General features: G+C 43.7%; 1 long non-coding RNA gene across 1 annotated transcript; it reads left to right on the plus strand.

Moving 5' to 3' along the window:
* Positions 1-1,210: 1,210 nt before the first annotated feature.
* LOC117523589 lies at positions 1,211-11,598 on the plus strand. The gene is made up of 3 exons (XR_004564550.1): positions 1,211-1,222; positions 4,191-4,193; positions 11,382-11,598. It is a non-coding gene; the product is annotated as an uncharacterized LOC117523589 (long non-coding RNA).
* Positions 11,599-13,578: the final 1,980 nt, after the last annotated feature.

Below are 13,578 nucleotides of genomic sequence, written 5' to 3' on the forward strand. Positions count from 1 at the left end.
AGCTGCTGACTTACCTCACCTTTTCTATCCTTCACAGAGTCGGTTTGTCGTGTCCACCTGGGGGGTGTTTGGCGGTGAACGTGGGTCCAGAGGCGCCGGGCTTCGATCCCTTTGGGCGCTGGAGAGCGCGCCGTCCTTCACTCCGCCAGACAGACGCGTTTTATGTTTGTACACCGAGTATTGCACAAAAGGGGGAAAATAAATTGTTTTGTTATTGAAACCGCTTTCTGGTTATTTTAGCGCTGGGTTCAGTCAGATGCAGGTCCGCTCCTCAACCCGCGTCAACACATAACAGTTGGGGTTGCTGTACATAATCCTGGGCAGCTTGTGAGCTGTTCTTAGCCCAGTGTCCTGGTTGACCACTGTTGTAACACACACCGGGCTGTGGTCCACCCTGACCTGTCCCTCTTCCGCTTATAGAACCTCCTCGACCCCCATGTCCTGTTCACGGGCGGAAACGGCCTCTACCTTTTCCACCCCTATTTTGATTCATGCCTGATGGCCATTGCTGTTGGCCAGGCCATGGAGGTGGTGGTACATAGGGTGGATATGGCCAGTTCTGTTCAAAGGCCCCAGCCACAGGTTGTGGCACTTGAGCCAGCTCAGTTCCATTTTTGTTTTCTCACTCTGGTCTTCTGCTCGCCTTACACTGCAATTTTTCAGAAGTGTATCACATGTAACTTCCATCTATCCATCGGCATAACAGAAATCTCAGGTGTGTTGTCCAAGTTAGCCTTTAGAGGAGCAGGGAGGCCAGAAAACACAGCCTGTTTAAACAGGATCTGTGCACCAGCGTCACCTGTACCTGGATGTCGGCCAGTTAAGTCAATCCAGTGATTTACGGCTCTTTGTATTAATCCTTCAGGGGACTCATCTTCTTTTGGTGAGTAAGAGGCTGTGCCAGATGTTATATTGTAAGGGTATTTATCTCTCAGTGCAACATAATACTCGCGCCTTACGTTATCAAATGGCATATCATCAGGAAATGTGGTCATTTTAGCTGTTTCTTCCAGTACCACACTTTCATTTCTGGATGCACAGGCTGCCACCAGAGCGCGCACATCACCCAATGCTAAATACATACCTCCTGTGAGGTCTTCCAATTGCCTGATCCAGGAACCTGCACCCCCAGACAGGGGCGGTAGCCTATCTTTGATTGCATACATGTCACGTGTTTTCCAGGCTTGATAGACCTGGCGTCCTCCTACTCCTTCAAACAATGGTGCATTCAGAGGAGTTTGTAAATCAATTTCACTTAATGCTTTATTTTTAGTCTTTTGTCTAGTCACCATGGGATTGCTTACAGTTGTCAAGCTGTGATGAAAATTTTTGCTGGACTCTAATGTCTCATGGGTGTGTTTATCACTATTTACCACTAGGGAGCAGCAGTCGGCCATTTGAGATCTAGCATTAATGTTTTGAGACTCATTTTGATCAGCTTCCTTCCCCTCACTGTCCTCATCTGTTAGATGTATGAGATTTAACTTTTCCTCTTGTCTCCCCCTGTCTGTTGCTTTCTTCTGGAGGTATATTTCTTCTTCAGTATCTCTGAGTATCTGTTTCTTGTCCTCCAGAGACAACTCATTGAGTCTTTTAGATAGTTTTTCTAACCCTCTTCGTGGTTTGTATAATCTGTACACCTTTGGACGCTTTATTTTAACCACTCCAGAAACAGGGGGTGGACTTCCACATTGGTCGACATCCTCACTGTCTGAGTTAATTTTTGTATTGTTTCATGTGTTTGAGATGTTTTTCGAATTTCTGATACATTTTTTCATGTACTCCTCATGAAACTCATGACTCATGACTCCTCATTTTTCATATTTCTCCTCACGTTTATGTTTATTGTGTTGTCTTGTCTGAGAAATTTATGTGAGTCAGGGTCAAGCAAGTCTCCCCCATATGTTCCACCTTCCCATCCTGTGAAGTCATATCTGTCGTCATGACTTTCTGAATCCTCCTTCCTGCTTGTTTCTCTTTCTGTTTCCTTTGGGCTGATGGACCCTGTAGAGTAGAGGATCTTACTGAGCCTCTAATAGAACCCGAGGCGCCCCTCAGGTCACCAGCAGTATCTCCCTGGGGAGACGGTGGAGGACCCAGAGGACCCTCAATGCTGTCAAATCCTGGATTCTCCTCACAGTCCATCAGTCCAGACTTGATCACTAGAATTGGAGCTTGGACAGGCTGTGGACTCATTGGCAGTGTGTCATTTTGAATCACCATAACATTATTATAAGGTGGTGAGTCGATGTCTGTCAATGTAGGATAAATTCTCTGAACCACAGGTGCCACTTCACCCTTTAGAGGTAGTGGTATTTTTTTCAGATTTTGTGTCAGATGTGTCAGATTGTTCTGCAGTTTTCTCTGTGTTGATCATCTTTGACTGAGCCACAGTTTCTTCCCAGGATTTACAGGCATGAAGCTGTATTACAGCATTGTGATAATGAATATGATTTTTCTCAGCTGTTTTGCACAATTTGTTGGTCTTTATTTTAAACAGGTCCTTATTTTCTGCTTTTAATTTTTGTGCTTCTAATAATTTTTTATTCAGACCTACTCTGTACTGGTGTTCCAATGCAGTCAGCATTTTTTGATGAGTACTGAGAGCATTTTTCATTTCAGGCCATTTTAACTCTTCTCCTCCCTGCATGTCACTGAGAATTATCACTAAAAAATTTTTTCTTCTGGTTTACGATTTTTCTGTTCTACAGATTTCAAATAGAATGTCTTGAAAGTGGACCAAAGGTCCATAAATGATCTGGGTTCAGACATTGTCAATTTTAGTGTTATATCACTGATACGGAGACAAACAAACTGCTCTCGGAAACACACGTAAAATTTAACAGTTGCCGGTAATGTCCCCCTTGTGCTCCCGTGGCCTCAGATCAAGATCAATGATCAAGCTTCTACTACAATCGTGCAACGGGGAGAACCCCTGATTGCAGCGGATCAATTCTTCAGTTCTTGTTACTTCACAATCTTGATCTGGTTTTAACAAAGGGAACAGTCCGACAATTCAACCACCCACACTAAATACCCACAGAAACTCCTCAGTGCGCCCTTTATTGTTTCAGGAATCTTCAGTCGTGGAGGAATGTTGAATTCTTCTTTGGTACCTCTCAACACGACACTCTTCGGTATCTAGGGGACTTATCACTGAGGAGCGAACCAGCCCAGCACAAAGTACCACCAGAAAATACAAACCCAAACAAAATAGCAATTATACTGTAACACAGGACCAACGGATCAACAGATACTTGTTCTCTTTTAGTTTTTCTGAACCTAATTATAATTAACTAAATATATAAATGAATGAAATATATAAAACTAATTATATATAACTAAATCTATTATAAATTATTATGCACCTTATTACTCTATTCTAGAATTGTTTTTGAGACATACAAACATTTAAGAGAGACTCGTCAGAGATCACACACACTCAGCTTTGTGATGAAACCAGATAGGCACTTTTAATGAGGGATCAAACACCCTCCTTCCAGGATCGAACACCTGGGTATCAGGGATCACACACCCTGTTCCTGTCGAGGGATCAAACACCTTCCATCCAGGATCGAACACCTGGGTATCAGGGATCACACACCCTGTTCCTGTCGAGGGATCAAACACCCTCCTTCCAGGATCGAACACCTGGGTATCAGGGATCACACACCCTGTTCCTGTCGAGGGATCAAACACCCTCCTTCCAGGATCGAACACCTGGGTATCAGGGATCACACACCCTGTTCCTATCGAGGGATCAAACACCTTCCATCCAGGATCGAACACCTGGGTATCAGGGATCACACACCCTGTTCCTGTCGAGGGATCAAACACCCTCCTTCCAGGATCGAACACCTGGGTATCAGGGATCACGCACCCTGTTCCTATCGAGGGATCAAACACCTTCCATCCAGGATCGAACACCTGGGTATCAGGGATCATGCACCCTATCGAGGGATCAAACACCCTCCTTCCAGGATCGAACACCTGGGTATCAGGGATCACGCACCCTGTTCCTATCGAGGGATCAAACACCTTCCATCCAGGATCGAACACCTGGGTATCAGGGATCATGCACCCTATCGAGGGATCAAACACCCTCCTTCCAGGTTCGAACACCTGGGTATCAGGGATGACGCACCCTGTTCCTATCGAGGGATCAAACACCCTGCTTTGCATCAGCCAAGCGGGTGTGGTTTTGGTGTGTCAAGATGGCACTGAGGGAAGGCGCCGTCGCAAGAGCAAGAGCTCACTTGTGTGCTGTGTGTTTTATGTTGTTTTTATTCGTTTTTGGAACACTTGCCACTGTCACGTATGATCGTGAATTACTTATTCAGATCCGGGATAAAGTTGGTGGCCTATCCCATGTAATCCCTGAACTGAGGTGTGCTGACATTAATGTTTGCCTCATGCGAGGCTACAGGGGCCAAGAGTCAAGTCAGGGAAGCCGAGAGCAGAGCGAGGGGACCGGGCGGAGCCAATGCCGTGTATGCCGCCGACCTGAGCTCCACGATGGGGACGCCTACAGCCAACGCCATGTATGCTGCCGACCTGAGCTCCACGATGGGGACGCCTACAGCCATCAGCGTAGGAAGCGTAAGCACAGGGGAAAGCGAGGAGGTCTGCTCGTTAAACTCCGCGGATGCCCCTGCAAAGTCCCGCTGCCGTCTATTTATTTGGCGAACGTCCAGTCTCTGCCAAACAAGATGGATGATCTGCTGAGCCGCATCCAGACCCAGCGCGAGGCCACAGATTGCTCCGTGTACTGCCTGTCGGAGACATGGCTCTGCAGTGAGGTGCCAGACTCTGCCATTCAGCTGCCGGGCTTCTCTATTTACCGCTCCAACAGAGTGAGAGAATGCACCAGGAAGTCAAAAGGAGGAGGTGTGTGTTTTTTTATTAATGAACGCTGGTGCACGGACACCGTTATAATGAATCAAACTTGCACAGCTAACCTGGAGTGCCTTGTCATCAAATGTCGCCCCTTTTATCTCCCCCGAGAGTTTTCTGTAATGTTTTTATGCACTGTCTACATCCATCCACGGGCTGACACTTCTGATGCTCTTAGTGATTTGAGTGACATCATACATACTTATGAAAACTCTCACCCAAACTCAGTGATTATTGTGGCTGGGGACTTTAATAAAAGTAACTTTAAAACGGTCTCACCTAACTATTATCAGCATGTGAAACTCCCCACAAGGGGGGCACATATTTTAGACCACTGTTACAGTAACGTAACTATACAGTAACGATGCTGCCCTGCACCCCAAGACATTGGACTGAACCCAGGAGACTACACTTCCAAGACTTACCTATTCAACCTCCTGAAGACCCATGATGGACTGCTTTTTTTATTTCAATTAAAGACTCTGTTTTTCTTGCTCTTCACTTTTTCTGTTTTTGTTTTCTAGTTTTTCTGTTTGTAAGGAAATTCTTGTAAAATTTGTAAAAACTTTGTGTTAGAATGGCCTACACAGTGGGTCACCGGTTTGAGTCTGGTCTGCTTGAGGTTTCTTCCTCATTATCACCAGAGGGAGTTTTTCCTTACCGCTTACACCTATGTGCTTGCTCGGTGGGGAGAGATTGGGAAGGTTAGATCTTACTTGTGTGTGTAGCACCTTGAGCCAGCAATGTTGTGATTTGGTGCTGAATAAATAAAATAGCTGATCACATAATGCGTGCACAAATAACTGATTCAACTAACAAATAGCTAATAACAAACAAAAACAAGTAAGTGATTGAATGAGTCATTTCTTTATTTTTTTATGTGTCTGTGTTGACATTTACCAGGAGCACAATTTGCTACAAGCAGTATATCTTCTTTGTCTTTCAGCTGTTCCCGTTAGGGGTCTCCACAGCAGATCAATCGTTTCCATCTCACCCTGTCCTCTGTATCTTCCTCTGTCTCACCAACCACCTGCATGTCCTCCCTCAGCACATCCATGAACCTCCTCTTTGGTCTCCCTCTTCTCCTCCTGCCTGGTGGCTCCATCCTCAGCATCCTTCTCCCTATATACCCTGGGTCCCTCCTCTGCACATGTCCAAACCATCTCAATTTCACCTCTCTGACTTTGTCTCCAAACCGTCCCACCTGAGCTGATATGTTCATTCCTAATCTTGTCCATTCTGTCACTCCCAAAGAGAATCTCAACATCTTCAGCTCTGCCACCTCCAGCTCTGCCTCCTGTCTTTTTGTTAGTGCCACCGTCTCTAAACCATACAACATAGCTGGTCTCACTACTGTCTTGTAAACTTTCTCCTTCACTCTTGCTGATATTCTTCGGTCACAAATCACTCCTGCCACCTTTCTCCACCCACTCCACCCTGTCTGCACTCTCTTCTTCACCTCTCTACCACACTCTCCATTACTTTGAACAGTTGACCCCAAATATTTAAACTCATCTACTTTCACCACTTCTACTCCTTGTAACTGCACTATTCCACTGGGCTCCCTCTCATTCACACACATGTACTCAGTCTTGCTTCTACTGACTTTCATTCCCCTTCTCTCCAAAGCATATCTCCACTTCTCCAGACTAGACTCAACTTGCTCTCTACTCTCACTACAGATTACAATGTCATCTGCAAACATCATAGTCCATGGGGACTCCTGTCTGATCTCATCCGTCAACCTGTCCATCACCACTGCAAACAAGAAAGGACTCAGAGCTGATCCTTGGTGTAATCCCGCCTCCACCTTGAAAGAGTCTGTCATTCCGACTGCGCATCTCACCGCTGTCACACTATTCTTGTACATGTCCTGCACTACCCTAACATACTTCTCTGCCACTCCAGACTTCCTCATACAATACCACCACTCTTCTCTTGGCACCCTATCATAAGCTTTTTCTAAGTCCACAAACACACAATGTAACTCTTTCTGTCCTTCTCTGTACTTTTCCAACAGTATTCTCAGAGCAAACATTGCATCTGTAGTGCTCTTTCTCGGCATGAAACCATATTGCTGCTCACAGATCTTCACCTGTTTTCTAAGCCTAGCTTCTACTACTCTTTCCCATAAATTCATGCTGTGGCTGATCAGCTTTATGACTCTGTAGTTACTGCAGCTCTGCACATCACCCTTGTTCTTGAAAATAGGAACCAGCACACTTCGTCTCCACTCCTCAGGCATCCTCTCACTTTCCAAGATTTTATTAAACAATCTGGTTAGAAACTCTACTGCCATCTCTCCTAGACATTTCCATGCCTCCATTGGAATGTCATCTGGACCAACTGCCTTTCCACTCTTCATCCTCTTCATAGCAGCCCTCACTTCTTCCTTGCTAATCTCTTTTACTTCCTGATTTACTCTCACCACATCATCCAGCCTTTTCTCTCTCACTCATTTTCTTTATTCATCAGCTCTTCAAAATATTCCCTCCACCTTCTCAGCATACACTCCTCACTTGTCAGCACATTACCATGTGCATCTTTTACCACCCTAACCTGCTGAACATCCTTTCCAGCTCTGTCCCTTTGTCTGGCCAATCAGTACAAGTCCTTTTCTCCTTCCTTACTATGCAACTTCTTGTACAGCTCGCAATATGCCTTTTCCTTTGCTTTTGCCACTTCTCTTTTCGCCTTACGCCGCATCTCCTTGTACTCCTGTCTACTTTCTTCATCTCTCTGACTATCCCAAAACTTTTTCACCAACCTCTTTCTCCTTATGCTTTCCTGGACCTCTTCATTCCACCACCAAGTCTCCTTGTCTTCCTTCCACTGTCCAGATGTCATACCCAGTACTGCCCTAGCTGTCTCCCTCACCACATCTGCAGTACTTTTCCAGTTGTCCAAAACTGCTTCCCCTCCAACTAGTGCTTCTCTCACCTGCTCGTTAAATTTCACACAACAGTCTTCCTCCTTCAGCTTCCACCATCTGATCCTTTGTTGAGCTCTCACTCTCTTCTTCTTCTTTACCTCTAAAGTCATCCTACAAACAACCATCCTGTGCTGTCTAGTGACACTCTCTCCTGCTACCACCTTACAGTCTGTGATTTCTTTTAGCTTGCATCTCCTGTAAAGAATGTAGTCCACCTGTGTGCACCTTCCTCCACTCTTATATGTTACCCTGTGCTCCTCCCTTTTCTTAAAGTAGGTATTCACCACAGCCATTTCCATCCTTTTTGCAAAATCAACTACCATCTGTCCTTCCCCATTCCTATCCTTGATACCATATCTACCCATTACTTCCTCATCACCTCTGTTCCCTTCACCAACATGCCCATTGAAGTCTGCTCCTATCACCACTCTTTCATGCTTGGGTTCACTCTCCACCACCTCATCTAACACACTCCAGAAATCTTCTTTTTCCTTCATCTCACAACCTACCTGTGGGGCATATGCACTGATGATATTCATCATCACCCCTTCAATTTCCAACTTCACACTCATCACCCTGTCAGACACTCGCTTAACCTCCAACACACTTTTAACATACTCTTCCTTTAAAATGACCCCAACACCATTTCTCTTCCTGTCCTCACCATGGTACAACAACTTGTACCCACCGCCGATGCTCCTGCTCTTACTTCCCTTCCACTTGGTCTCTTGCACACACAATATGTCTACCTTTCTCCTCTCCATCATATCAGCCAGCTCTCTCCCTTTACCAGTCAGACTACCAACATTCAAAGTCCCCACTCTCATTTCCACCCTTCTAGTTTTCTTCTTCTCCCGCTGTTCGTGGCAACGTTTTCCTCCTCTTCTTCATTGTCTTCACCCAGCAGTAGCCCAATTTCCACCGGCACCCTGTTGGGCAATAGCACCGGTGGCGGACGTTGTAAACCTGGGCTCGACCGATCCGGTATGGGAATTCGATTCTGAGTCTGCATAGTTAGGTTGGCTTGTTTTACGCCGGATGCCCTTCCTGACACAACCCTCCTCATTTATCCGGGCTTGGGACCGGCACTCAGAATGTACTGGCTGCACACCCCATGTGGCTGCTACAAGCAGTATATATGACCAAAAAAACAAAACAAAAAAAAACAACCCCGTTATGACATCACTTCCTGTTTTGTATTCAAGTTTTAGAATTTTGGACCTTTTTTATGTTTTTGCCTGGTATTGATCTTGGAATAAGAATAAAAGTACAGATCTTATAATCTTTACTTAAATTTTTTCTTTTATGTTTTTCTAAGATGAAGCTCCTGACTTTAATGTCTTATTATGTAGTCTGAACGACAAGAAGAAGCAGAGTGGGGAAGACATTTAGCAGCAGTGGAAAAGACATTTGGCATCACAGAGAAACAGACGTTATCACGAAGCACGATGGATGAGAACATTTCTCAACCTGTGTTTGATCTCTATAACAGGGAGACAAGCATGGATCAGGAGCAGAGCCAAGTAAGGGAAGAGGCTCTAATCAAAGAAAATGATGACCTGAAAGGAAAAGTTATGCAGCTAAACAAGCAGGTTTCTGAACAAGAAGAGGTCATTAAAGAACTATGTGAAATGCTGGAGCTAAAGGACAAGCAGCTGCACATCACTAACAAAGAATATAACAGTGTCATCGTCACCATGAAAGAAGAGATTACTTGTCTCCATGGAACTCAGAAAGAACAGCATCACTTTGAAAAGCAAACGGAAAACTACCCACGACAATACCATCAAGAAATGCATGATAATCAGAAGGAACAGGAGCTTCAAGAATGTGATCAATTCCAACTCTACTTCAATTTGCAAAAGCAAACTGAAAAGGACCTCCTAGAAGAGATTCAGCAGTTAAGGCAGAAAAGTGATGTTAAGGATAAGCTGATAAAAGATCTTGAGGAGGTCAAGGAAAAGTTGCAAAAAGAGCTCAAGGAAGTCAAAATGCTCCATGACATTAAATGGGCCACAGCTCTTCAGAACGAGAAAACATTTTCTCAAGAAATTGAGACCCTCAAAAGGCAGTTGAAGTGCCTGCATGAAGAATATGAATTTATCTACCAGTGGAGGAAGCAGGAAGTAGAAAATACAGCACAGGCAAAGCTGGATATTCAAAAAATGCTCTTTGACATCGAACAGCCCAAAGCTCATCCGAAGGAGGAAACACTTTCTGAAGAAAATAAGACCCTCAAAAGGCATTTGAAGTGTCAGCAGGAAGAACATGAAGTTATCTGCAAGTCGGTGGAAAGACCCATCAAGCAGGAAGTAGAAAATACAGCACAAAAGATCTGTGTTATTGGAGACAAGATGAACACTGTCGAGACGAACCGGCAGCCCTGGTGTTTGATGACTCCCTTGTTTCGTATTTCACGGTTCCTAATTACAGGATATTGATTATTTGATGGCGTGAGTCAGCAGGTTACTCATGACAGAGGAACTTTAAGGGATGTCTGTCATGGGGCACATGATCACAAAAGCTGGAAGTGATTGAAGCTACCCTCACATGAACATGGAGAGCTTGATGCAAAGAACACTAAGCCTTCAAAAACCTCCAGTGATGGAGCTGAACACCTAAACCTGAAGTCCAGAAGGAAGTAAAGAACATCTCTGCTCTTCAAAATGTGATGAAAGTGTCTCCCAAAACTCAAGAAGTTGAAACTGCAGAGGAAACCTTCATCTGGTTCAGCGTCCTGAGGGTCCAGCTCACCTGTGGTCTCTGAAAACTGACGCCACATTGAGAAATCCTAACAAAAGACACACTGCAGTCACTGCTGCATCATCTCCTGCTGTGTTTAGAATAAATATTGATATTTATTTACAGTGGGGTTTTTTTTTTCCAGGTTGAAATGCAGATATGAATGAATGAATCTACCAGACTTACAAATGTATACATTACTTTTCATGCTTTTTTGTCTAAAATAAATGTTCAAGGTTCCTTATCACGTTAATACCTCCATCACACTAGAGGCCGACGTCGGTGTGCGTTTGAAAGCCTCCGACAGCAATCTGAGTGCAGCCCAAACACTTGAGCACATTCACGCGGCCGGCCCGAATGTACCTGTGGAGGTGCGTTTGAGGTGGAGAAAGCACAAACAGCAGTTGAAGTGCAGTCTAATGATTGATAGATAGATAGATAGATAGATAGATAGATAGATAGATAGATAGATAGATAGATAGATACTCCTTACACCACCTTTTCTACTTTTTTTTTTTTACTAATAGCCCAATTTCATAGTCTTAAGAGTGTGCATATCATGAATGCTTGGTCTTGTTGGATTTGTGAGAATCTACTGAATCTACTGGTAACTTGTTTCCCATGAAACAATAAGAAATATACTCAAAACCTGGATTAATCTTTTTAGTCCCATAGCTCTACTATTATTCTGAACACTACTGTACATGTTTTATTTTTGGGAATTTGTGTTTTTAATGTTAAGCACTCTGGACACCAGTCAGTGCTGTAAAGCGCTCTATAAATAAATGTTGATTGATTGATTAATTGAATACAGCACTGACCACCACAGATTGATAAAAAAGGAAAAGCATATTGTTACAGACATCAAAGGATTTCAGTCTTCTGAGGAAGAACAGTCTGCTTTGTCCCCTTTTATACGCTGCATTTAGCTGCACTGACCAGTCCAGTCTATTGTCAATGTGGACTCTGAGGTACTTGTATGTGGACCACCTCAATGCCCACATTGTCTATACTGACTGGTAGGTGCTGTGCTGTCCTCTTGCCAAAGTTAAACATCATTTCCATTCTGACTGTGTTCTAAATGTTCTGACAGCCTCATTCACCGTGGTCAGGCACGTCTCAAGTGTGCAATGGATGAGCCGGACAGCACCCTGGTGCATCCCATTTGTTGTGCTAAGGACATATTGTACTGTACAAAGTCTGTGGCACAGAATCATTATGTGCACTAGACGTGAACATTGTACAATTACACTGAAATCACCATCTGTCATTGCGAGTCAAAGTGTTGCGCAGCCCCGGACCAGCAAACCACTTCTCAAGGGGGTGTTATATCCATAATAAACCTTACATTACAGATGCACTGCATTCCCTCTCATGGGGTTAGATGATGTATATGAAATATAATCATCATCATTGCTGTAACACCACTTGCAAAAGCACTGCGTCGCACTGGCGCCCCCCAGGGCATCAATGCACTTCTGAGGCTTGGTGCAGTGCGTCACAACACAGCTGATCGGAGTGCCCCAGCTGTAATACACATATTATAACACACACACTATGTCACTCTGTGGGAGGACTGACGGTGTAACTGTTTTTCCAGGCGATTACAATGTAAATAAAAATAAAAACACACCTTTAGAATGCTCCAGATGTGTCTCACAGTACAGGTTGAACATCAGCCAGGAGCTGCAGCCTGTGATGAACTCCCTTCTCATCCTGGCTGCACCGTGAACTGGCACCACCGGCACACAAATGCCTCATCCATTAAATGAGTATGGGATATATATCCCATATGACGTGCTGTCCCATGGTGTGACGTTCACCATCCAACCAGACAATGCAATGCACGGCCCCTTCATGTGCCCCAAATCATCACATCACTGCGCTGTGTCCCGTCACAGTGCAGAGGGTCCATCATGTGTGGGGCCACATCGTCCTCTCCCTGTGTTTGCCATCCAGACTTGTAGACATTGTGTGGAAATTGATTGCATTCCTCCAGCAGTTGTGATCTTAGTGCATTCTTACAGCATTCTGTGTCACTCACTCATGTGTGTGTGTGTGTGTGTACGAGTATATTATATATATATATATATATATATACATATAGATATACATACATATATATATATATATATATATATACACACACACACACACACACACCTGTTTTAGACATAGGCCAAATGCCAATCATTTAAATCAAAACAATTGCGAAAAATTTGTTTTTGTAATGCTGATGTCTTACAAATGCAATAGTTAAAGGGCTAAAGTTTGTCCAGCAGAACTATAAGAGGTGGACCCCCCAAACTAAGTGGAAATACTTGGTTAAAAGACAAACACATTTGAAGTCCTTCATGCAGACTTTGTTTTGCATTAGTCCAGTAACCATAAAGAATTAAAGTGAAAGTTCTTTTTGTCTAAGATTTCTAGCAATAATGATTAAAGCTGAATTCTGTAATAGATAAAGAGAATAGATTAAGGCATTAAATTATTGGTTGGTATAAAGTGGTCAATTTTAATTACACCCCACCCAAACTATAATATGTAGCCCTAAAAACTATATATATTCTGAATACACATGACATGGGGAACTTTAATCAAAATTAGAATTCTGACTGCTTTATACTTTTTGTACTCAGGCTTTCTTCATGACATCCTCAGGATTGGACGTCATCCTCAGTCTATTTATCTTTTATGGCCCTGGTTGCTCAGTAGTTCTATAATTAAAGGTCGATAGATCTATAGCTCTACAGACCTGGGCAACCACGGTAGCTTGACCCGGTTGCTCAGTAATTCCATAAAAGATAAATAGATAAAGAGAATACATTAAAGCATTAATTTTTTGGTTACGTTCAACTTTTTTAAAAATGGTACCAGTTTGCTCCCCATGTCAAGAGGATTCAGAATATATAGTTTTTAGGGCTACATATTATAGTTTTGGAGTTTATCTTGGACAGACAGACAGACAGACGGGGGGGGGGGGTCTATTTATCCTTTATGGCCCTGGTCCT

The sequence above is a fragment of the Thalassophryne amazonica genome, chromosome 13, assembly GCF_902500255.1.
Source record: "Thalassophryne amazonica chromosome 13, fThaAma1.1, whole genome shotgun sequence".
In the NCBI taxonomy this organism is placed as follows: Eukaryota; Metazoa; Chordata; class Actinopteri; order Batrachoidiformes; family Batrachoididae; genus Thalassophryne; species Thalassophryne amazonica.